Raw genomic sequence first — 24,199 nt, 5'->3', positions numbered from 1 at the left:
AAGCATATGGCTACAGGCAGCAGCCCCCAGCCTGCGCTTATCTTGGCTGTGTATCAAAATAGGAGGAACCGCGTTGGCTTCTTTTGTTTTTAATTATTCAAATAAATAATTTACAAAACCGACGTGCGGTTCCCCTCAATTTGATACCCAGCCATGGTAAAGTCTGACAGCTGGGGGCTGGTATTCTCAGGCTGAGAGGAGACTCATGCTTATTGTGCTACCACCCAGCCTAAAAATAGCAGCCTGCAGCCACCCAGAATTATCGCATCTACAGTATTAGATACAAAAATCCCAGCAACTTTCCCCAGTTCTTCTGATTGCAGCATATATCACCCTCTTTCCTCTCTTTATCTTCCCCAAAAATAGCATTGTGCTCCTGCTAATCCACACGACATCCCACGACGGTCCTTGCTCTGCTACATCCGAGCCTGGAGAGACCAAAAACATGTCCAATCTCTCCAGGCTCCGGGAAACACTGACAAGGGAGACCCGGCTGGCAGCAGTAACATCACTCAGTTCACCGAAGGTCAATCACAGATGCTAGCTTGGCTGGTCGGTGGGGAAAGCAGTACATATGCAATGAAGGTAATGAGTAGCCGTGGAAGTGAAGGAGCTGACATGGGAACAGTGTACAGCCGCGACAGAGCCTTGGTAAGTATGAAGCCGTGCTGGCTTCATTCTTATTTTCTTTATTTTTCCTTTATTTTATTTTTTTATTCCCTGAGTTACTGGATCCAGATCAACATCTGGAACCCTGGTCCTGGGGCCACCACTCGGGTAAGTTTAAAACCGCACGACTCCAGACTTTTACAGTCCAGGTCCGCCCATCACTAATTCCTGTTACTCTAGGACATTAAAGAGGTTAATTTCAAGGTCATTGGTGGTTAACAGAAATGAAGGGTATAGCGTCAGCATGTCTTGCAATGTCCGACAGTGAATGGGCTTAGGATTGTATTCTTCGTAGTTTAGGGCAATGTATGAGCTATTTTTTCATAGTGAATTAGAGGATTACTCAAAACCTGTCTAAGCTCCGGAACTCAGTTGTTATATTTACAGCTGGTGAAATAAGTACTGACTATGCCACCAATTTTCTAAGTCAGTATGTTTATTTATTCCTAAACCAGATGTTAATAATAACCCAAAAGTGCAAAAGGCCATGGAAAGTCATAACACCAGCTGAAATCTATCAGTAATTAGAAAGCAATACTGCCACTTAGTGACAAATATCAGCTGGTTCAACTGATGACCTATAAAAAATCTCATTACAAAGGTGCTACACAAGAAACATTTCATGATGGGTAAAATCAGTGAGCTGTCTCAAAACCTTCACAGCCTTATTGTTGCAAACCTGCTGAAGGCATTGGTTATAGAAGAATTTTTAAACTACTGACTGTTCCAGTGTGCACTGTTGGGGCCACAATCTGAGAGTTGAAAGAACACAATTTCCAGGTGCTCCCCTCAAGACTTCAGAACGAAAATTGAAAAGAATTATCAAAAGAGATGTCCAAGAGCCACAAACCCCCAGTGGAAAGCTACAGAAAGACATGCAATCAGCAGATACTATTGTTTCAAAGAAAACAGTAAATAATGCACTCACCCTCAATGGCCTGTATGCACACTTACCACACAAGACTCCATTGCTGAACAAAAGCATGTTCAAGTGTGTTAGGCTATGTGCACACGTGTGCGTAATTCATGCAGTTACGCTGCGTTCTGCACCGCAGTGTAACTGCATGCGTCCTGCGTCCCCTGCACAGTCTATGGAGATTGTGCAGGAGCCGTGCGCACGTGGCATATTAGAACGCAGCAATTCGGCTGCTGCCCGAATCGATGCGTTCTAAGAAGTGACATGTCACTTCTTTCGTGCGGTCTGCATGCTGTCTATAGGGAGAGGCAGCATGCAGAGCGCACGTTCTCTGCCGGCACCATGCGCTTCAGAACGCAGCTGTTCAGCTGCGCTCTGAAGCGCACCTTTTCTGTGCGGTGCAGAGCGCACACGTGCACACATAGCCTTAAAGTTTCCTGAACAACATTTAGACAAGCTTGTGAAATACTGGGAGAATATAGTCTTGTTAGCTAAGATCAAAATTTAACTCTTTGGATGCCAGAGACTTTCACCCACAAAACATCATACCAACAATGAAGTTTGAAAGTGGGAATATCATAGTGTGGGGCTGTTTTTTACCATACAGAACTGGCAAACTTCATATAGCGGAAGGAAGGATTAATGGATACCTGTAACAAGACATTCCTGTCATTTACCAGGATGGTGAAGATGAACTGAGGATGGTCATTTCAGCAAGACAATGATCCCAATCCACAGCCAAGGAAACTCTCAATTGGTTTAATAAAGGGGCGAAACAGGATGTTATTTTTGTATTTCAAATATAGAATTTTTTTGGTGTTTGTGTTTATTTCTTTTCACTTACAGATTAGTAATGGGGGGGTCTCATGGATGCCTCCCATTACTAATCTTGGGCTTAGTGGCAGCTGTGAGCTGTCATTAATCCCTTATTACCCGATTGCCACCACACCAGGGAAATTGAGATGAGCAAGGTAAAGGTCCAGGATTGTCGGATCTAATGGATGCGACAATCCTGAGCGACTGCAGGCTGCTATTTTTAGGCTGAGGTGCCCAATAACCATGGGCCTCCCCAGCCTGAGAATAGCAGTCCCCAGCTGTCAACTTTATCAAGGAGAAGTATCAAAATTGGGGGGGACCGCACGCTGTTTTTTAAAATCATTTATTGAAATACTTTTTTTTTTTAAAAAAAAAGAAGCCGCATGCGGTTCTTCTTATTTTAATACACAGCCTAGTTAAGCGCACAGCTGGGGGCTGCAGTCTGTAGCCGTATGCTTTCTCTGTGCTGGATTTCATAATATGGAGGGGCCCTTTGCCAAATATTTTATTATTTTTACACCAATATAGACGCAGACAGCGTGTGTTATTGAAAGCAGTAAAGCACGCTGTCACACAGGGTTGGGGCGCTATCTGACTGCAAGCAATCAGACAAGTGGCAACTGTCAGTGGGCGGTTGAAGTAGTGCATATGCATGAAAATAATAAGCTGCCTCGGAAGTAGAGTGAGCGGATCCGGAAGCAGTTACAGTCGTGCGGACACTGGTAAGTATGAAGCGCTTGCTTTATTCTTATTTTCTTTCTTTTTTCTTTGATTTTTTTTATTACTCTGGTGGCCGCATCCAAATCGTTAACTGGAGTTCCCTCAGAATTAATGGCCCAGAGTCGGTGCTTGGGTTCTTTTGGACAGTCTTTTACAGTCCCGGTCCGCCCATCACTAGTGTCCTCTAATAATGGCTGGGTGACAATGCCCTCTTATAATAATAATGGGTGCCCTCTAATACTGGCTGGGTGAAAATGCCCTCTAATAGCATTTTGTGCGCTTTAAATCTGGCTGGATCACATTGCTCTCTAATAGCAATGCGTGTCTGCTAATAGTGGCTGTGTGACAATGCCCTTTAATAAAAATGGGTGCCCTCTAATACTGGCTGTGTGACAGTTCCCTCTAAACAACTCATTCTAATCCAGACCCCCCCATCTAACCATAGCCCAGCTCTTCACTACAACTTCTCTCAATAAAAGTCCAACAATGGACCTAGCTCCCCTACTTGTGGGCTGCACAGGCGTGTTCAGCCACATTTATTGTAGATGAAGAAAATAACAATATCCACAATAAAAGATCCAAGTCTTTATATAAATATCCGAATAAAATCCATTGCGATACACAGATACCGCTGATATCTTTCAAGCACTTATACTCTTTATTGATCTTATCTATTTAGACTCTTTATTGATCTTTATTTATATTCTTTATTGATCTTCTTTATTTATACTCTTTATTGATCGTTATTTATACTCTTTATTGATCTTTATACTCTTTATTGATCTACTTCATTTATATTCGTTATTGATCTTTATTTATATTCTTTATTGATCTCTATTTATACTCTTTATTGATCTACTTTATTTATACTTTTTATTGATCTTTATTTATTTGTACTCTTTATTGATCTTTATACTATTTATTGATTTTTATTTATACTCTTTATTGTTCTACTGTATTTGTACTCTTTATTGAGCTCTATTTACACTCACTATTGATCTTATTTAATTATACTCTTTATTGATCTTATTTAATTATACTCTTTATTGATCTTTATTTATACTCTTTATTGATCTCTAGTTATACTCTTTATTGATCTAATTTATACTGTTTATTGATCTCTATTTATACTCTTTATTGATCTACTTTATACTTTTTATTAATCTTATTTATTTATAGAGTTGAGCGCGGTTCGTGGTTCGAGGTTCTCCAGTTCGCGGCTCGGGTGATTTTGGGGCTGTTCTAGATCGAACTAGAACTCGAGCTTTTTTTGCAAAAGCTCGATAGTTCTAGATACGTTCGAGAACAGTTCTAGCAGCAAAAAGACCAGCTAATTCCTAGCTGGCTTTCCGCTGTAATAGTGTAAGTCACTCTGTGACTCACACTATTATGAAATTTCAGTGTATAGTGTGCGGGAACAGCGCATTCAGATCACTGCTGTATGGATAATGGCGATCGCCATTTTTTTTTTTTTTCCCTTGTCTTCCTTCCCTAAGCGTGCGCGTGTAGTGGGGCGGGCCAGCATGTCAGCCAATCCCAGACACACACACAGCTAAGTGGACTTTTAGCCAGAGAAGCAACGGCATGTGTGATAGGATGTCCATGTCACATGTCCCTGCATTATAAAACCGGACATTTTCCTCCAGCACGCCATTATCTGCCTTCTGCGTCCTTGGTGTCAGACATCACTGGCGCAGCTCAGTCCTAAATCCTATCGCCGATACAGCTGTATGCGCTCCATCCACAGCGCTGGACAGCTTAGGGATAGCACTTTCTATCAGTCCTTTTAAGGGCTCAAACCGGCAGGGTCAGAGCCATAGGTGACAGGTCCTGAAAACAGAGTTTAACAGCTACACAAGATGACAGCGTCTGTGTAGCTAAGGTCAGGGATTTCCTCGCTGCATTTCCCCATTAGGAGGGATAGAAAGGCAGGCTTCCTTTCCTCTACCCAGACCCACAACCCTGCCACTGTACCCTCCTGTCCTTTGCACACTCAAACTCGTTGTTACTAAGCCATTATACTAGCAAACACTCAGTGAACTTAGTGGCATCCTAAACGTGGCTATTGGACTTCTGTATAGTCCCACTAGTGCAAAGATATTTGCAGCACGTCTGCCTGCATTGCACACTCCAACTCATTATAACTAAGCCATTATACTAGCAAACACTGAGTGAACTTAGTGGCATCCTAAACGTGGCTATTGGACTTCTGTATAGTCCCACTAGTGCAAAGACATTTGCAGCACGTCTGCCTGCATTGCACACTCCAACTCATTATAACTAAGCCATTATACTAGCAAACACTGAGTGAGCCTAGTGGCATCCTAAACGTGGCTGTTGGACTTCTGTATAGTCCCAGTAGTGCACAGATATTTGCAGCACGTCTGCCTGCATTGCACACTCCAACTCATTATAACTAAGCCATTATACTAGCAAACACTGAGTGAACTTAGTGGCATCCTAAACGTGGCTATTGGACTTCTGTATAGTCCCAGTAGTGCACAGATATTTGCAGCACGTCTGCCTGCATTGCACACTCCAACTCATTATAACTAAGCCATTATACTAGCAAACACTGAGTGAACCTAGTGGCATCCTAAACGTGGCTATTGGACTTCTGTATAGTCCCAGTAGTGCACAGATATTTGCAGCACGTCTGCCTGCATTGCACACTCCAACTCATTATAACTAAGCCATTATACTAGCAATTTATGCTGCCAGGTTAAGGGCCGTAGTTGCATTGTCAGGGATATTTATTCTTTATTATTCTGCTGTTGATAAAGCTAGACCACCGCTGCAATCTACACCACCTCTCAATTTTTACTACCACATTTTCAGTGCACAATCTTGTCGCAATCAACATGAGTGGCAAAATGACAGATGCTGGTGGAAAGGGGAAGAGGCGTGGTGGAAAAGGAAAAAAAGGGTTTGTCCGTGGGGAAGGTGGCAAAGCTCCATTATCATCTGCTGAAGATAGACCATCTACCAGCAAAAGTAAGATGTCTACTACTTACCGTGGACAATCCGATGTGCTCCCTTTTTTACGGACACGAACAACTGGAACAAAGGTAGATGATGGCCAAAAAAGGAAAATGCTTGAATGGATCTCAAGTGGTCCAACAAGTGCCCTCTCAGCCACTTCAAGTACCGCATCCAAAAAACACCAGTCCTCTGAGTTGTCATCCCAATCAAACTTGCTTTCTCCCAGCTCTGAAGTCTCCATCAGCCCTGCCCAGTATGGTGGAACTGAGATGGCTGAGTCTGCAGAGCTGTTCAGTCACACTATAGCCTGGGAATCAGAAGTCTGCTCCCAAGCTACAGTGAGTACAGACCAGGAAATGGTCTGCAGTGATGCCCAGAACCTTTTTGACTCTGATTCAGGCCGTGAGGACCAAGTTTCTGAGCATAATGTTGACCCTTTGTCACAAACTGTAACACCTGTGGTTATAGACAATGAGGAACATACTGATGACGATGAGATGCAGATACCAGATTGGGATGACAACTTAAATATTCGGTCAGGGCAAGAAGAGGCTCGGTCTGAGGGGGAGGGGAGTGCAAACACAACAATTGATGATGAAGTTCTAGATCCCACCTACTGTCAACCCCCAGTCAGGCAATTGAGGAGGTCAACAGAGGCGGTGGAGGAGGATGCAACCGACGACGAAGTTACCTTGCGCCTTCCTGGACAGAGTCGGAGCACTGGTAGCACGTCTACAACTGCATCATCAGCCACCACTCTGCCTCTGAGCACTAGTCGGGGGGGCTCAGCAGGTCGCATGCCCTCTAAGCCTTGCCTAGCCTGGTCCTTTTTTGACATAGAAAAAGATCGCCCAAATTATGTGATGTGTAAAATTTGTCGTGATTCTGTTAGTAGAGGTGAAAACCTCAGCAGTTTGACAACTTCTTCCATGAATCGTCACATGAATAAATATCATAGGTCCCGGTGGGAAGCTCATCGTGCTGCAATGCGGCCTAGCGGAGCGAACCATCCACGGCCTGCCCCTTCCAGTGCATCCGCGCGCTCTTCATCTTCTAGGACTGTGGGGACAGCTGTCACCTGGTTTTCCACGCACAACTTCCACCACTGTAACCGCAACAGGCAGTTTGCTTGGTAGGTCGTCAGTTGGTTTGGAAGGGGAAACAAGTGAGTGTGTACAGCTCTCTCAGACATCGATAGCACCAACGTTGGATGAAGGCAACATCATGTCTCCGCCTGCACTTTCCTCACAAACCTGCATTTTTCCAGGGACACCCTACTCAACACCGTCTACACACAGCAGCCAGATCTCTGTCCCTCAGATGTGGTCAAATAAAAGGCCATTTCCTGCGACCCATGACAAAGCTAAGAGGTTGACTCTATCCCTCTGTAAGCTCTTGGCTACCGAAATGCTGCCTTTCCACCTAGTGGACACACAGGATTTTAGAGACCTTATGTCTGTCGCTGTGCCCCAGTACCAGATGCCTAGTCGCCATTACTTCTCTAAGAAAGGTGTGCCCGCGCTACACCAGCATGTCGCACACAACATCACTGCTTCCTTGAGAAACTCTGTGTGTGAACGGGTGCATTTCACCACCGATACTTGGACCAGTAAGCATGGACAGGGACGTTACATGTCGCTGACTGGGCACTGGGTAACTATGGTGATAGATGGTGAAGGGTCTGCTGCACAAGTCTTGCCATCCCCACGACTTGTGTGTCAATCCTCTGTCTGTCCAAGTTCCGCCACTGCTTCTGCCTCCTCCACCTCATCTGGGTCCTCCACCTCCGCCCCAAGCCTGCCTGGTCATGCCACCAGCGTTCTCACTGCGCAGAAGGAATCACGCACCCCTCATTACTATGCTGGCAGCAGAGCGCAACGGCATCAGGCGGTCTTTAGCTTGACATGTCTTGGGAATAGGAGTCACACAGCTGAGGAGTTGTGGTCAGCTCTGCGGTCCGAGTTTAATAAATGGTTGTCTCCACTCAACCTGCAGCCTGGTAAGGCCGTGTGCGACAATGCTGCAAACCTGGGTGCGGCCCTTCCCCTGGGCAAGGTGACACACATGCCTTGTATGGCTCACGTGTTGAACCTTGTTGTCCAGCAATTCTTAACACACTATCCCGGCCTAGATGGCCTTCTGACCAGGGCACGAAAACTGTCTGCTCACTTCCGCCGTTCAACCGCCGCAGCTGAGCGACTTGCATCTCTCCAGAAGTCTTTCGGCCTGCCTGTTCATCGCCTGAAATGCGATGTGGCGACACGCTGGAATTCGACTCTCCACATGTTACAGCGACTGAGGCAGCACCGCCGAGCCCTGGTGCAATACGTCATGACATATAGCCTGGGCCAACGAGATGCAGAGGTGGGACAGATCACCCTGATGGAGTGGTCTCAGATCAAGGACCTATGCACCCTTCTGCACAGTTTCGACATGGCGACGAATATGTTTAGCGCTGACAATGCCATTATCAGCATGACAATTCCAGTCATTTACATGCTGGAGCACACGCTAAACACTATTCGGAGTCAGGGGGTGGGACAACAGGAAGGGGAGGAACTACAGGAGGATTCATATGCGCAAGGGACAACAACATCACCAAGGTCCAGACGTTCATCATCACCAACGCAGCAGGCATGGGACCATGGGGGACAGGGATCAACAAGGGCACATAGTAGCAGGCGAAATGTTGAGGAAGGTGCAGGAGAACATGAAGAAATGGAGGACGAACTGTCCATGGACATGGAAGATTCAGCAGATGAGGGAGACCTTGGTCAAATTTCAGTTGAAAGAGGTTGGAGGGAGATGTCAGAGGAAGAAAGAACAGGTAGCACCTCTATGCCACAAACACAGCGTGGACTTGGTCCGCATGGCTGCGCAAGACACATGAGTGCATTCTTGTTGCACTACCTCCAACATGACCCTCGTATTGTCAAAATTAGAAGTGATGATGACTACTGGATTGCCACACTATTAGATCCCCGGTACAAGTCCAAATTTTGTGACATAATTCCAGCCATAGAAAGGGACGCACGTATGCAGGAGTATCAGCAGAAGCTGTTTATCGATCTTAGCTCGGCTTTTCCACCAAACAACCGTGTAGGTGCAGGGAGTGATTCTCCTAGTTGTAACTTGACAAACATGGGACGGTCTCGTCATCTTCAACAGTCTACCCGTACCAGTAGCACCGTATCTGGTGCTGGTAACAGCAATTTTATGGAATCTTTTCATAATTTTTTTAGACCCTCCTTTGCAAGGCCACCAGAGACAACAAGTCTGACACATAGTCAACGGCTGGAGAGGATGATACAGGAGTATCTCCAAATGAACATCGATGCCATGACTTTGCAAATGGAGCCTTGCTCATTTTGGGCTTCAAATCTAGAAAAATGTCCAGAGCTCTCCAGTTACGCCTTGGAGATTTCGTCGTGTCCAGCTGCCAGCGTTGTCTCTGAACGTGTCTTCAGTGCTGCTGGGTGTGTGCTGACAGATAAGCGCACGCGTCTGTCCAGTGACAATGTGGACAGACTAACGTTCATCAAAATGAACAAGTCATGGATCCACCAGGAATTTACTATCCCTGTGTCATCCCGGGGAGAGTAAATGCTTGTGGATTTGGAATGTGCTTGATGCAAATTTAGCTGTGAAGTGTACAACTAGGGCACAAGTGCTGCCACTGAATGGGTGGGTGTGTGTGGGGCACAATTTTTGGAAAAAAGGGAGACTCCGCTTGGAGTAACCCTTGCTTACATTGTTTTTAAAAGAAGCCAAGATGAACAGAGCTGGGACCAGGAAAGACTTTGCTACCTACCCCGGTGTCATCCTGGGGACGGTTAAGTATGGCGTATTTTTGAATGTGCTTGATGCAAATCTAGCTGTGAAGTGTACAACTAGGGCACAAGTTCTGCCACTGAATGGGTGGGTGTGTGTGGGGCACAATTTTTGGAAATAAAGTGAGACTCTGCTTGGAGTAACCCTTGCTTACATTGTTTTTAAAAGAAGCCAAGATGCACAGAGCTGGGATCCGGAAAGACTTTGCTACCTACCCCGGTGTCATCCTGGGGACGGTTAAGTATGGCGTATTTTTGAATGTGCTTGTTGCAAATCTAGCTGTGAAGTGTACAACTAGGGCACAAGTGCTGCCACTGAATGGGTGGGTGTGTGTGGGGCACAATTTTTGGAAAAAAGGGAGACTCCGCTTGGAGTAACCCTTGCTTACATTGTTTTTAAAAGAAGCCAAGATGAACAAGTCATGGTTCAGGAAAGACTTTGCTACCTACCCCGGTGTCATCCTGGGGACGGTTAAGAATAGCGTATTTTTGAATGTGCTTGATGCAAATCTAGCTGTGAAGTGTACAACTGGGGCACAAGTGCTGCCACTGAATGGGTGGGTGTGTGTGGGGCCCAATTTTTGGAAAAAAGGGAGACTCCGCTTGGAGTAACCCTTGCTTACATTGTTTTTAAAAGAAGCCAAGATGAACAGAGCTGGGATCAGGAAAGACTTTGCTACCTACCCCGGTGTCATCCTGGGGACGGTTAAGAATAGCGTATTTTTGAATGTGCTTGATGCAAATCTAGCTGTGAAGTGTACAACTAGGGCACAAGTGCTGCCACTGAATGGGTGGGTGTGTGTGGGGCACAATTTTTGGAAAAAAAGGGAGACTCCGCTTGGAGTAATCCTTGCTTACATTGTTTTTAAAAGAAGCCAAGATGAACAGAGCTGGGATCAGGAAAGACTTTGCTACCTACCCCGGTGTCATCCTGGGGACGGTTAAATATGGCGTATTTTTGAATGTGCTTGATGCAAATCTAGCTGTGAAGTGTACAACTAGGGCACAAGTGCTGCCACTGAATGGGTGGGTGTGTGTGGGGCACAATTTTTGGAAAAAAGGGAGACTCCGCTTGGAGTAACCCTTGCTTACATTGTTTTTAAAAGAAGCCAAGATGAACAGAGCTGGGATCAGGAAAGACTTTGCTACCTACCCCGGTGTCATCCTGGGGACGGTTAAGAATAGCGTATTTTTGAATGTGCTTGATGCAAATCTAGCTGTGAAGTGTAAAACTAGGGCACAAGTGCTGCCACTGAATGGGTGGGTGTGTGTGGGGCACAATTTTTGGAAAAAAGGGAGACTCCGCTTGGAGTCACCTTGCGGTGTTTTACATGATTTTAGAAGGGCATGCCATGCCTATATCTGTGTCTCGTCCTCTTTTTCCTTGTCCAGCTCTTTTGTTTTCGCATGAGTATATGTCCTTGTCACTTTCCCATGTGTTTGTGTTGTGTTGTGAGTTGTTTGTCACCTTTTGGACACCTTTGAGGGTGTTTTCTAGGTGTTTTTATGTGTTTGTGATTGTCTGCCATTGTTTCCTATGCAGTTCGAGTTCGGTTTGTCGAACGTTCGACGAACCGAACTCGAACAGGAGCTCCGTTCGGCGAACCGACCTCGAGCCGAACCGCGACCGGTTCGCTCATCTCTATTTATTTATACTCTTTATTGATCTTTATATTCTTTATTGATATTCTTTATTGATCTCTATTTAAACTCTTTATTGATCTAATTTATTTATACTCTTTATTGATCTACTTTATTTAGTCTTTATTGATCTTATTTATTTATAATCTTTTTTGATTTTTATACTTTTTATTGATCTCTATTTATACTTTTTATTAATCTTATTTATTTGTACTCTTTATTGATCTTCTTTATTTATAATCTTTATTGATGTTTATGCTATTTATTGACCTTTATTGATCTTTATAATCTTTATTGATCTTCTTATTTATATTATTTATTGATCTTTATTTATATTCTTTATTGATCTCTATTTACACTCTTTATTGATTTACATTATACTCTTTATTGATCTTCTTTATTTATACTCTTTATTGATTTTTATACTCTTTATTGATCTTTCATATCTTACTGTTGCCTGTCCGGACACATTATTCTCATTATTACTGGAAAAGGAGAAGAAGGGGGCTAAGTAAGATGACAAAGGCTTGTGTTAATATTTTAACCTGTTCTTATAAAAAAATAATTGATTGGATTCCACTTTTAAAGGGTTCTCCTATAACATGTCATGGCTTATCACTAGGGATTCTGACTGATTGGAAACCCAAATTGGAGTTTGTTCAAGGCTAAAAATCAATTCTAAATGTGAACATGGAGATTTGCAGAGACCAAAGAATAACATTGTGTGATCATTTCAGTTTATCTAATGCCAACTTATATGGCAAAATCACGTCATCCACTAATTTTCTGCATTCCATGAATAGCACATGGCGTGAAAGCCCCAGTCTGACAGAGGGAGCTATGTGCACATGTAATGCCAAAACTAAACTGGCAGCAAAAAGCGAATGATCACTGTCCTCTGAAACAGCCTCCGTTCTGGGTGTGGATTCTCAGTGCAAAGGGAAAAGAGAAGGTTTTATGCAGCATCAGGCAGAACATCTAGAAGAGCATCATCACCATCTACCAGGAATGGACGTGCCACCTTCTGCTGGACTATTTCTTCTGAAAGAAAACTCTGGAATCATGTCTTTACCCCAAGTTTATTACTGTAAGTATATTACTAAATAACCAGCGAACAAGGGTCGGTCAAAAATAATTATTGATTTCAAGTGAAACAAATCTTGTACATCATCATTATATGGTACACTAGAATATAAACAGTAATAATAGTAATACAATTGCACTTATGTTTCTGACAAATGACGCTCCTTCTATAGATATATAATTCTGTCTCATTGGGATCATTATGTTATGGCACTAAAAGTTATAAAAAGTACTGTTAAACAAAAAGTCACCCAAAATACTTACTTTTTGGTGCATTGTTTTCTGCCAGAAGGTGCAGATTTGATGCAGAAAATTTCTGCACCAAATACTTAACATGCATCATGGTTGTCTCTCTGTTATATGCGACTTGTGACAGATCCCAGACTTGAGAGTCATTTCCATTCTTGACTCTCAATATTAAATGTTTTCCTTTCTTTTGGCAGTTGTAGGGTTAATGTCCGTATTTTTGCTAGCTAGCAGGCTAATTACCATCCCAGGTGTTTCTGGTTTGGGACCACTCCCATTCCCTATATACACTCTGCTACTAGCACAGGGTACCGCTTATTCTCTTTTCCATTTGGATGCTGGTTCTTGGAGGTGGAAGGAACTGCTGAAGGCCTCTGCTGAAGTTGCTAGTGTTGCTGCAGTCTTGGTGCTTCCTGGAGCAGTCTGTTGTTGTGTTCCCCCTGTCTGCCTTCCTTCCGTGGTGTGTTTTAGTGCAGCGGTGGGGCTAGCGTCTTTCACCTGCCAACTCTCTAGCCAGAGACTATTCTGGTCTTGGAGGTGGAAGGAGCTGCTGAAACCCTCTCTTGGAGCTGCTGGTATGGCTGCAGCCTTGGTGCTGACTGTAGCAGTCTGTTGTAGTGTTTTCCCCCTGTCTGTCTTCCTTCCCTGGTGTGTTGCTTCAATGTGGCTAGCATCCCTCACCTGCCCACTCCCTAGCCAGGAACTATTGTAGCGTCTTCTCAAGGCTTCATGTTCCTGCTCGGCAACAGGTGAGGAACCTGTATAGGGACTGGCTAGGCGTGCAGTGTACAGCGGCAGGGTAAATGGAGGAGGTGTCCATCTTCCCTCTCACTAGCACTAGGGCCCACCATTGTTAAAGTGTCCCTGGTGTACTTCTTGTTTGGCGTGGTGTTACCCTTGTCAATTTGTGTTTAGGCTCACGCTTGACTCTCCCCTAATCCGCGCCATGACAACATGCCCACATTGCCTTAAACCATGATATAAATCAGCATAGAAAACATTTACACATTGCAATATTTTAATTTATTTTAGCCTGCAATACCAGGAATATACAGCCATTATATCTCGTTACTGATCCCACTGAAAATGTAAATTTGAGTTTATTATTGTACATGTTCAATATGCTCACATTCATTGGTTGTCCACGCTGTCCAAAACATGGGCATCTTTGCTGCATAAAGTTTAGACATGAAAATCATAGCAGGGGGTTGAGGTTCAGTGCTGGTGGCAAACATGTAAGGGTCGTCTAATGACAGAAAAACTGGAAAACCTACTGTACGTAAAAAAAATAAAGGGTGACATGTATCATCTGGGGTTTCTTGTTGGAGGCAAAGCTAATTTTTTTAAAATATTTATCAAAATGTTGCATGAGATTGCTAAACTTGTGGCACCGTTAAGTACCGATATGTTATGAGTAGTGATGGGCGAATAGTAACTATTCGTGATCTGTTTATTCGTAACGCATCCCAAAGTCCTATTCTGATATTCATCACGAATAATGAACCAAATGCAAATCAATAGCTAAATGGACCATTTTTTTTGCCGTGCCGAATACTGGAATAGTACTCGGTATTAGATAAGCATTATCCGAACAGGAATAGTTACTATTCGCCCATCTCTAGCTATGAGATGTTTTGACAATTTCTGTGGCACTCACTCAGAGATGTGAGACTGCACACAAGTGTTGTCACTTTTAGAAAAATTTGAGCTCATGTTTAATCCTGCGCGAGCACTTTTTACTTGAGTTATAGTGCAAATGGTTAGTACAGGTGTCACAATAGACATGCACTAAATATGTCTCGCTTTTAGATTGTGCAAACGTAGGGCTCTTTCAGACGTCTGAGAATATCAGACCGATCTCGGATCACAATGCACGGAGTGACAGCGTGACCGACCCGAGCGTGACAGCCTGATAGAAATATATGAAGTCATCACACTTGGGTTGGTAAAAAAACACTAGGCTAACCAAAATCCAAATAGGGTTAGGATAGTCAAAAATCTGTTTTATCGTGAACAAAACATAATCTTTATTTCAATCTTCAATATTAAAATTTGCCCAGGTGAACACCCGCACACATATGTATTTAACGAACAGGAATGGGTTATTTCAAAAGGTAATATCAATGTCATAAGGGGATCAGTATGATAGTCCTGTTTAATTACCTAAAGGGGGCTTTACATGCTGCAACATCGCTAATGCGGAGTCGTTGGGGTCACGGATTTTGTGACGCACATCCGGCCGCATTAGCGATGCCGTTGCGTGTGACACCGATGAGCAATTTTGCATCGTTCCAAAAACGTGCAAAATCGCTCATCGGTGACATGGGGGTCCATTCTCGATTATCGTTACTGCAGCAGTAACGATGTAGTTCGTCGCTCCTGCGGCAGCACACATCGCTATGTGTGACACCGCAGGAACGAGGAAGCTCTCCTTACCTGCCTCCCGGCCGCTATGCGGAAGGAAGGAGGTGGGCGGGATGTTCGTCCCGCTCATCTCCGCCCCTCCGCTTCTATTGGGCGGCGGTTAAGTGACTCAGCTGTGACGCTGAACGAACCGCCCCCTTAGAAAGGAGGCGGTTCGCCGGTCACAGCGACGTCGCCGGGCAGGTAAGTATGTGTGACATGTCTGGGCAATGTTGTTCGACACGGGCAGCGATTTGCCCGTGTCGCACAACAGATGGGGGCGGATACCCACACTAGCGATATTGGTACCGATATCGCAGCGTGTAAAGTAGCCTTAAGACTGACTCCTACCTGTCAATGGAGGGTATGACACCCTAACATGACCGGGCGCCCCCATTCCTCGTCGACTCACCCTCACTCACTCTTCACTTACCCTATCATGACAGACTATAACACACCCCTTAAATATTAATACAGATGACTAGTTATACCTATACCACAGCCAATGTACATAAATCATACGTTGTATCATAAAATCAATTGGAATAAATACTGATAAACCATCAGGGCATGATCACAATGCACATTGATTAAACACCCCTATATATAGAATTAAATATTAAAGTTGGCTGCAATTAAATCCAAACAATAGCCTAATGTATGTGGCGTACACAAAAATCGGTCCTAAAACCGTCTAGCATTGTACAGATAATTAAAGATGCATACATGAAACGCAAAAAAATCACTTCCCCTCAATGCGTTTCTCCGCCCGTTTTCTGGATCATCAGGAGGCCCAGGGAGGAAAAAAGGGAAAAGGAAGCTCTTCATATCCTGATGTCTTCCATGATTTTCCCTGGGCCTCCTGATTATCCGGAAAGCGGGTGGAGAAACGCGTTGCGGCGATGCAATATGCACCATTTTTAAGGGAAGTGATTGATCTATTTATGTATCTTTAATTGTTTGCAGAACACTGGACTGGCTTATGACCAGTTTATAGTGATAGTGCAGAATGCACCATTTTTCAGGGGAAGTGATTTTTTGAGTTTCATGTATGCATCTTTAATTATCTGTACAATGCTAGACGATTTTAGGACCGATTTTTGTGTACGCCACATACATTTGGCTATTGTTTGGATTTAATTGCAGCCAATGTTAATATTTATTTCTATATATAGGGGTGTTTGATCAATGTGCTTTGTGATCACGCCCTGATGGTTTATCAGTATTTATTCCAATTGATTTTTGATACAACGTATGATTTATGTACATTGGCTGTGGTATAGGTATAAATAGTTATCTGTATTAATATTTAAGGGGCGCATTATAGTCTGTCATGATAGAGTAAAGGCCGCTTTACATGCTGTGATATCGTTACTGATATCGCTAGCGTGCGTTCCCGCCCCCATCGTTTGTGGGTCACGGGCAAATCGCTGCCAGTGGCGCACAAAATCGCGCGGACCCGTCATACTACTTACCTGCCTAGCGACGTCGCTGTGACTGGTGAACCGCCTCCTTTCTAAGTGGACGGTTCGTTTGGCGTCACAGCGACGTCACTAAATGGCCGCCCAATAGAAGCGGAGGGGCGGAGATGAGCGGGACGTAACATGCCGCCCACCTCCTTCCTTCCTCATTGCCGGCGGCCGCAGGTAAGGTGAGGTTCCTCGTCCCTGCGGTGTCACACATAGCGATGTGTGCTGCCGCAGGAACAACGAACAACATCGTACCTGCAGCAGCAACGATAATTGGAACTGGACCACTATGTCACCGATTAGCGATTTTGAACCTTTTTGCGACGATTCAAAATCGTTCATAGGTGTCACACGCAATGACATCGCTAATGCGGCCAGATGTGCGTCACAAATTCCGTGACGTAGCGTGTAAAGCGGCCTTAAAGGGAACCTGTCACCACTTTTTTTGGCTATAAGCTGCGGCCACCACCACCGGGCTCTTATATACAGCATTCTAACATGCTGTATATAAGAGCCCAGGTCGCTGTGACTACATAAAAAACACTATATAATACTCACCTAACGGAGTTGGGTCACGGAGGCGTCTCCGTTGTCCGGTGCCGGTGCCTCCTCTTTCGGCCATCTTCATGCTCCTTCTTCTGAAGCCTGTGTGCATGACGTGTCACACTGTTATATGGAAAAAAACATGGATTTTTTTTAATAAATACATTTAAAATAAAAAAAATGATTAAAGCAATGGATCATTTTTTATGATTGCTTCCCTTTAAGACAGATTTCTGGCACATTTACCTATGTATATTAGACCCATTACTTTGATGTAAAATACACTAAAAAAATAGGAAATACATTAATAAATTAATATTGTGGTGTACATTTTTGCTTTGCAGCGCTGTTGAAAACATCTCCAAGGAGGTTTTATGTTCTCTCCATGTTTGTGTAGGTTTCCTCCGACACTCCATAGACATACTGATAGTGAAAGTAGATTGTGAGCCCCAATGGGGGCAGTGATGATGAGATCTACAGAATATTATGGTGCTATATAAACAATGCATCATAATAAAATAAATACCGTATGTACTTTTGTGGTCACTAATGGGATGATATACTCTACTAATGATTTTGGTTATAGTCATTTATTATTAAAGAAATGGTATGATATATCTCAATCTTCATTTTTACTCCAAAACTCTTCTGATGGATTCTCTGCAACTTGAGAACAAAGAATAATACCGTCTCCACATCCAGTACTGCTGATAACCAGGCTGTGACATCCCCGAGCCGTGACAGTCTGTTATAATGAGAGTTTCACACTGGCAGACACAGTGTAAGTGTTGCGTAAGAAGCAAAGATCTCTTATATTTTGGCCTAAGCCCTATCGCATGGAGGCTCATACTGCGATATCAGACAAACCTATTCCAAAATAGCTAATTTATGTTACTTACCTTATTTTTAGCTGCTTATAAGTTTCCACACTATAAAAATTAATGGCAAATATGCATAACCTCATTCAGCAGCACTACCCACGGGTTTATGCCAAGCACAGAGCCCAAATTAGGTGTGAATTTAGCCAAATCTGTGACTCACCAGCTACTTATTAAATTCTGCAGGAATAACCACTCCCTGTCCTGTGATATACTAATACGCCTCTAAAGTTAGTGAATGTGAATTATAATACAAATGTGTCGCCCTGGGCAAGCCAGGGGACACGGGTCACACACCACCACACCCTACATCCCAGGTAGGAACACCTAAGCTAACCAGAAATCCTTGTTGCCTTCCTCCAGAGGCTGATGATTCACACCAGGGGGTGGGCCAGGCGGTTGGCTCCGCCCACCGAGGAGCTCACAACTCTGGAGGCGGGAAGAAACCAGGCAGTGGAAGTCTAGCTGAGGGCTAGCGAGGAGCAGGAGTGAGGAGCTAGTAAAGGAGTAACAAGTAGTGAAAGTAGAAAAGTGGTAAAGGAGGAAAGCAAATGAGGTGACAGGAAAGAAAGAACGCCTGAAGGGTCCAGCTCTGTGTAGGACCAGGTCAGCAAGGTCAGCAACGGCGGTGACTGTCTGGAGGGGGACCGTTTGGAAGTTCCTGGAAGGACCCCGTTGGTTGTGTGCCCGGCGGTCTGGAGCAGTGTTCCGAAGGACAGTCAGCACCAGGGCAGGGGCCTCTCGGACCCCGGCAAGGCTAGGAGTCGCCAAATTTGCCGAATCCGTCAGTGAAGGGGACGTAGATCCCCCAACAACCAAGTCCCGATTGAAGGCAACAGCCCAGCCAGTATAGAAGAGACACCGCCACCGCCAAGGCACCAGTTTCTTAGGGCCAGCGCCTGCGGGCAAAGTGCAGAGCTCCCCCGGTCCAGCTTGAAGCCGGGGAGCGGGTTACCGGTGGGGACCCATCGCAACCAACAAGTACACCAAGGTGCTAGGAAAAGGGACATCACCGTCACCTACCGGGAGAGCAAGTGCAGCCGTCCGTGGGACCGTCTTACCAGCCGTTTGGTTTACCGTAAAAACTGTGTCAACGTCTCAGGCTGAGTGAGTACCACAGTGCCGCAAGGCACAGCGCTGCCCCCGCGTCCCTGCGCCCACCAGGCCCTGCACTTCCCTCACCATCACCGGGCCCCGGGATCACCAACCCCTACCCACAGAGGGGCAACACAACACCTGGCTGCTCCGCATCACCATCCCCGGGAGCCCCGTATAGAGCAGCGGTGGTGAAATCACCACAACCGTGGGTGGCGTCACGGACAATAAACAATCCCCACACCCAACAATTCCCTTTCACTCACGGGCGAGGAGCGCCGCTCAAGAAACCCCCGGGATCCGGCCCACCGCCCAAGCCACCACTGAGCAGCAGCCGCCGGACCCGAGCAGAAGGGGTGAGCGTAGTGTGCTGACACCCTCCTCCCCGCCCGCGACACAAATGTAAGGTGTCCGTTATAATCTGCAGACAATAATGAAGTGCAATCTCCATTTCACTAGGAGCTTACCTTCCAACTGTCCCAGATATAGAACACTCACAAATTTGGAGAGCTGTCCCGGGAAGTTGTTGGTATGTCCCAACTTAAGCTGTACCTATGACGCGAAGACGCAGAGGCAGTTTCAGGCATTGTCCACTTCTTATATATTGGTGTCCTCTCCTTTGGATAGTCCACTACTTATATATTGGTGTTCTGTCCTTTAGATACTTATATATCGGTGCCCGCTCCTTGGATAGTCCACCACTTATACAGTTAGGTCCAGAAATATTTGGACAGTGACACAAGTTTTGTTATTTTAGCTGTTTACAAAAACATGTTCAGAAATACAATTATATATATAATATGGGCTGAAAGTGCACACTCCCAGCTGCAATATGAGAGTTTTCACATCCAAATCGGAGAAAGGGTTTAGGAATCATAGCTCTGTAATGCATAGCCTCCTCTTTTTCAAGGGACCAAAAGTAATTGGACAAGGGACTCTAAGGGCTGCAATTAACTCTGAAGGCGTCTCCCTCGTTAACCTGTAATCAATGAAGTAGTTAAAAGATCTGGGGTTGATTACAGGTGTGTGGTTTTGCATTTGGAAGCTGTTGCTGTGACCAGACAACATGCGGTCTAAGGAACTCTCAATTGAGGTGAAGCAGAACATCCTGAGGCTGAAAAAAAAGAAAAAATCCATCAGAGAGATAGCAGACATGCTTGGAGTAGCAAAATCAACAGTCGGGTACATTCTGAGAAAAAAGGAATTGACTGGTGAGCTTGGGAACTCAAAAAGGCCTGGGCGTCCACGGATGACAACAGTGGTGGATGATCGCCGCATACTTTCTTTGGTGAAGAAGAACCCGTTCACAACATCAACTGAAGTCCAGAACACTCTCAGTGAAGTAGGTGTATCTGTCTCTAAGTCAACAGTAAAGAGAAGACTCCATGAAAGTAAGTACAAAGGGTTCACATCTAGATGCAAACCATTCATCAATTCCAAAAATAGACAGGCCAGAGTTAAATTTGCTGAAAAACACCTCATGAAGCCAGCTCAGTTCTGGAAAAGTATTCTATGGACAGATGAGACAAAGATCAACCTGTACCAGAATGATGGGAAGAAAAAAGTTTGGAGAAGAAAGGGAACGGCACATGATCCAAGGCACTCCACAGCCTCTGTAAAACATTGTTGAGGCAACGTGATGGCATGGGCATGCATGGCTTTCAATGGCACTGGGTCACTTGTGTTTATTGATGACATAACAGCAGACAAGAGTAGCCGGATGAATTCTGAAGTGTACCGGGATATACTTTCAGCCCAGATTCAGCCAAATGCCGCAAAGTTGATCGGACGGCGCTTCATAGTACAGATGGACAATGACCCCAAGCATACAGCCAAAGCTACCCAGGAGTTCATGAGTGCAAAAAAGTGGAACCTTCTGCAATGGCCAAGTCAATCACCAGATCTTAACCCAATTGAGCATGCATTTCACTTGCTCAAATCCAGACTTAAGACGGAAAGACCCACAAACAAGCAAGACCTGAAGGCTGCGGCTGTAAAGGCCTGGCAAAGCATTAAGAAGGAGGAAACCCAGCGTTTGGTGATGTCCATGGGTTCCAGACTTAAGGCAGTGATTGCCTCCAAAGGATTTGCAACAAAATATTGAAAATAAAAATATTTTGTTTGGGTTTGGTTTATTTGTCCAATTACTTTTGACCTCCTAAAATGTGGAGTGTTTGTAAAGAAATGTGTACAATTCCTACAATTTCTATCAGATATTTTTGTTTAAACCTTCAAATTAAACATTACAATCTGCACTTGAATTCTGTTGTAGAGGTTTCATTTCAAATCCAATGTGGTGGCATGCAGAGCCCAACTCGCGAAAATTGTGTCACTGTCCAAATATTTCTGGACCTAACTGTATATTGGAGTCTTCTTCTTGGATAGTCCACTTCATATGTATTGGTGTCCTCTCTTTGGATAGTCCATTACTTATAAATTGGTGTCCTCTCCTTTGGATAGTTCACTACTTATAGATTGGTTTCCTGTCCTTTAGAGACTTATATATTGGTGTTTTCTCCTTTGCATAGTCCACTACTTTTATATTGGAGTCTTCTTCTTGGATAGTCCACTACTTATATATTGATGTCCTCTCCTTTAATGGGCCTCAAATAGCCCTTCATACAGAATAATGGGCTCCACATAGCCCTCCATACAGAATAATGGGCCTCAAATAGCCCTTCATACAGAATAATGGGCTTCATATAGCCCTCCATACAGAATAATGGCCACACATAGTCCTCCATACAGAATAATGGGCTTCACATAGCCCTCCATACAGAATAATGGGCCCCACATAGTTCTCCATACAGAATAATGGGCTTCACATAGCCCTCCATATAGAATAATGGGCTTCACATAGCCCTCCATACAGAATAATGGGCCCCACATAGCCCTCCATACAGAATAATAGGCCCCACATAGTCCTCCATACAGAATAATGGACCCCACATAGCCCTCCATACAGAATAATGGGCCCCACATAGTCCTCCATACAGAATAATGGACCCCACATAACCCTCCATAGAGAAAAATGAGCCCCACATAGCCCTCCATACAGAATAATGGGCCTCAAATAGCCCTTCATACAGAATAATAGGCTTCACATAGCCCTCCGTACAGAATAATGGACCCCACATAGTCTTACATACAGAATAATGGACCACACATAGCCCTTCATACAGAATAATGGGCTCCACATAGCCCTCAGTACAGAATAATGGGCCCCACATAGCCCTCCATACAGAATAATGGGCCTCACATAGCCCTTCATACAGAATAATGGGCTCCACATAGCCCTCTGTACAGAATAATGGGCCTCACATAGCCCTCCATACAGAATAATGGGCTCCACATAGCCCTCCATACAGAATAAGGGGTCTCACATAGCCCTCCATACAGAATAAGGGGCTCCACATAGCCCTCCATACAGAATAATGGGCCTCACATAGCCCTCCATACAGAATAATGGGCCCCACATAGCCCTCCATACAGAATAATGGGCCCCACATAGTCCTACATACAGAATAATGGGCCCGACATAGCCCCCCATACAGAATAATGGGCCTCACATAGCCCTCCATACAGAATAATGGGCCTCACATAGCCCTCCATACAGAAAAATGGGCTCCACATAGCCCTCCATACAGAATAATGGGCCTCACATAGCCCTCCATACAGAATAATGGGCTCCACATAGAACTCCATACAGAATAATGGGTCCGACATAGCCCTCCATACTGAATAAGGGGCCTCACATAGTCCTCCATACAGAATAATAGGCCCCACATAGCCCTCCATACAGAATAATGGGCTCCACATAGCCCTCTATACAGAATAATGGGCCTCACATAGCCCCCCCATACAGAATAATAGGCCTCACATAGCCCTCCATATAGAATAATGGACCTCACATAGCCCTCCATACAAAATAATGGGCCTCACATAGCCCTCCATACAGAATAATGGGCCTCACATAGCCCTCCATACAGAATAATGGGCCTCACATAACCCTCCATACAAAATAATGGGCCTTGTCTGCGGGCGGGGAGGACGCCACTGCGCTGCGCTCGCTAACGCTCGGGTTCGGCGCTGCTGCGATGGCTGCTCGGTGGCTCGAGCGGTGGGCCGGATCCGGGGACTCGAGTGGCACTCCTCGCCCGTGAGTGAAAGGGGTGGTTAGTTTGGGGAATTTAGTCCGTGACGCCATCCACGGGTCGTGGTGAAGATAGGCTCCACCGCTGCTGATGACGGGGATCCCGGAAGCGATGGTAAGGAGCAGCTGGGATGTTGTTTTCCCCCTCCGTGGGAAGGGGTTGGTGGTCCCGGGGCCCGATGATGTGACGGGGAGGCAGGGTTGGGGTGAGGTGCAGGGTTGCAGGGACAGCGCGGCGCGGTGCCGGATGGAACGGCTGTACTCACTCAGCAAGAAAGGTACAAAGTCCTCGGTAAACCAAACGGCTGCAGTGTCTCTCCCCCGGACAGGTGATGGCGGCTGTCTTTCCCTGCACCTTGATGTTCTCCTTCTGACTACTATGGATTCCCAACGGTAGTCCGCTCCCCGGTGTATGGGTACCGGAGGAGCCCGTTTGCCCGCAGGCGCTGGCCCTTGGGTCTCTAGCCTTAGGCGGTAGCTGTATACCCTCACGGTGTGTGTGGTTGCCTTCAATCGGGACATTTGCTGGGTGTGCTGGCTTCACTTCGCTCCCCGGTCGGTACTGGCAGGCCGTCGCCCGACCTCGGTCCTACGGTTCCGCATTGCTTCACCACTCCTGCAGACGGCCACCACCGTCTGCCAACCTTGCTGTCAGTGCCTGGGCCACAAACCCAGACACTCAAGTGCTCACTCCTCTCACTTCAAACTCCAAACTCCATCTGTCACTTTTCCCGCCTCCAGGCTTGTGAACTCCT

General features: G+C 45.2%; 1 protein-coding gene across 6 annotated transcripts in view; it reads left to right on the top strand.

The window, feature by feature from the left end:
- The first annotated feature begins 12,413 nt into the window (after positions 1–12,413).
- LOC142256609 (galactoside alpha-(1,2)-fucosyltransferase 2-like) overlaps positions 12,414–24,199 on the top strand; it is a 254,802-nt gene continuing 243,016 nt past the window's right edge. For 4 of the 6 annotated variants that reach the window (XR_012727548.1, XM_075328378.1, XM_075328375.1 and 1 more), the window contains exon 1: positions 12,414–12,661. The gene's annotated coding sequence lies outside the window, so the exon portion shown is untranslated. Of the gene's footprint in view, positions 12,662–13,253; positions 13,653–24,199 lie in introns of those variants that run through there. The other 2 variants (XM_075328380.1, XM_075328377.1) reach the window with 2 other exon arrangements.

This window comes from Anomaloglossus baeobatrachus, chromosome 11 (genome assembly GCF_048569485.1).
Source record: "Anomaloglossus baeobatrachus isolate aAnoBae1 chromosome 11, aAnoBae1.hap1, whole genome shotgun sequence".
Lineage (NCBI taxonomy): Eukaryota > Metazoa > Chordata > Amphibia > Anura > Aromobatidae > Anomaloglossus > Anomaloglossus baeobatrachus.
The sequence above is the reverse complement of the archived record's forward strand: the minus strand, read 5'-3'. Positions and strand labels throughout refer to the sequence as shown.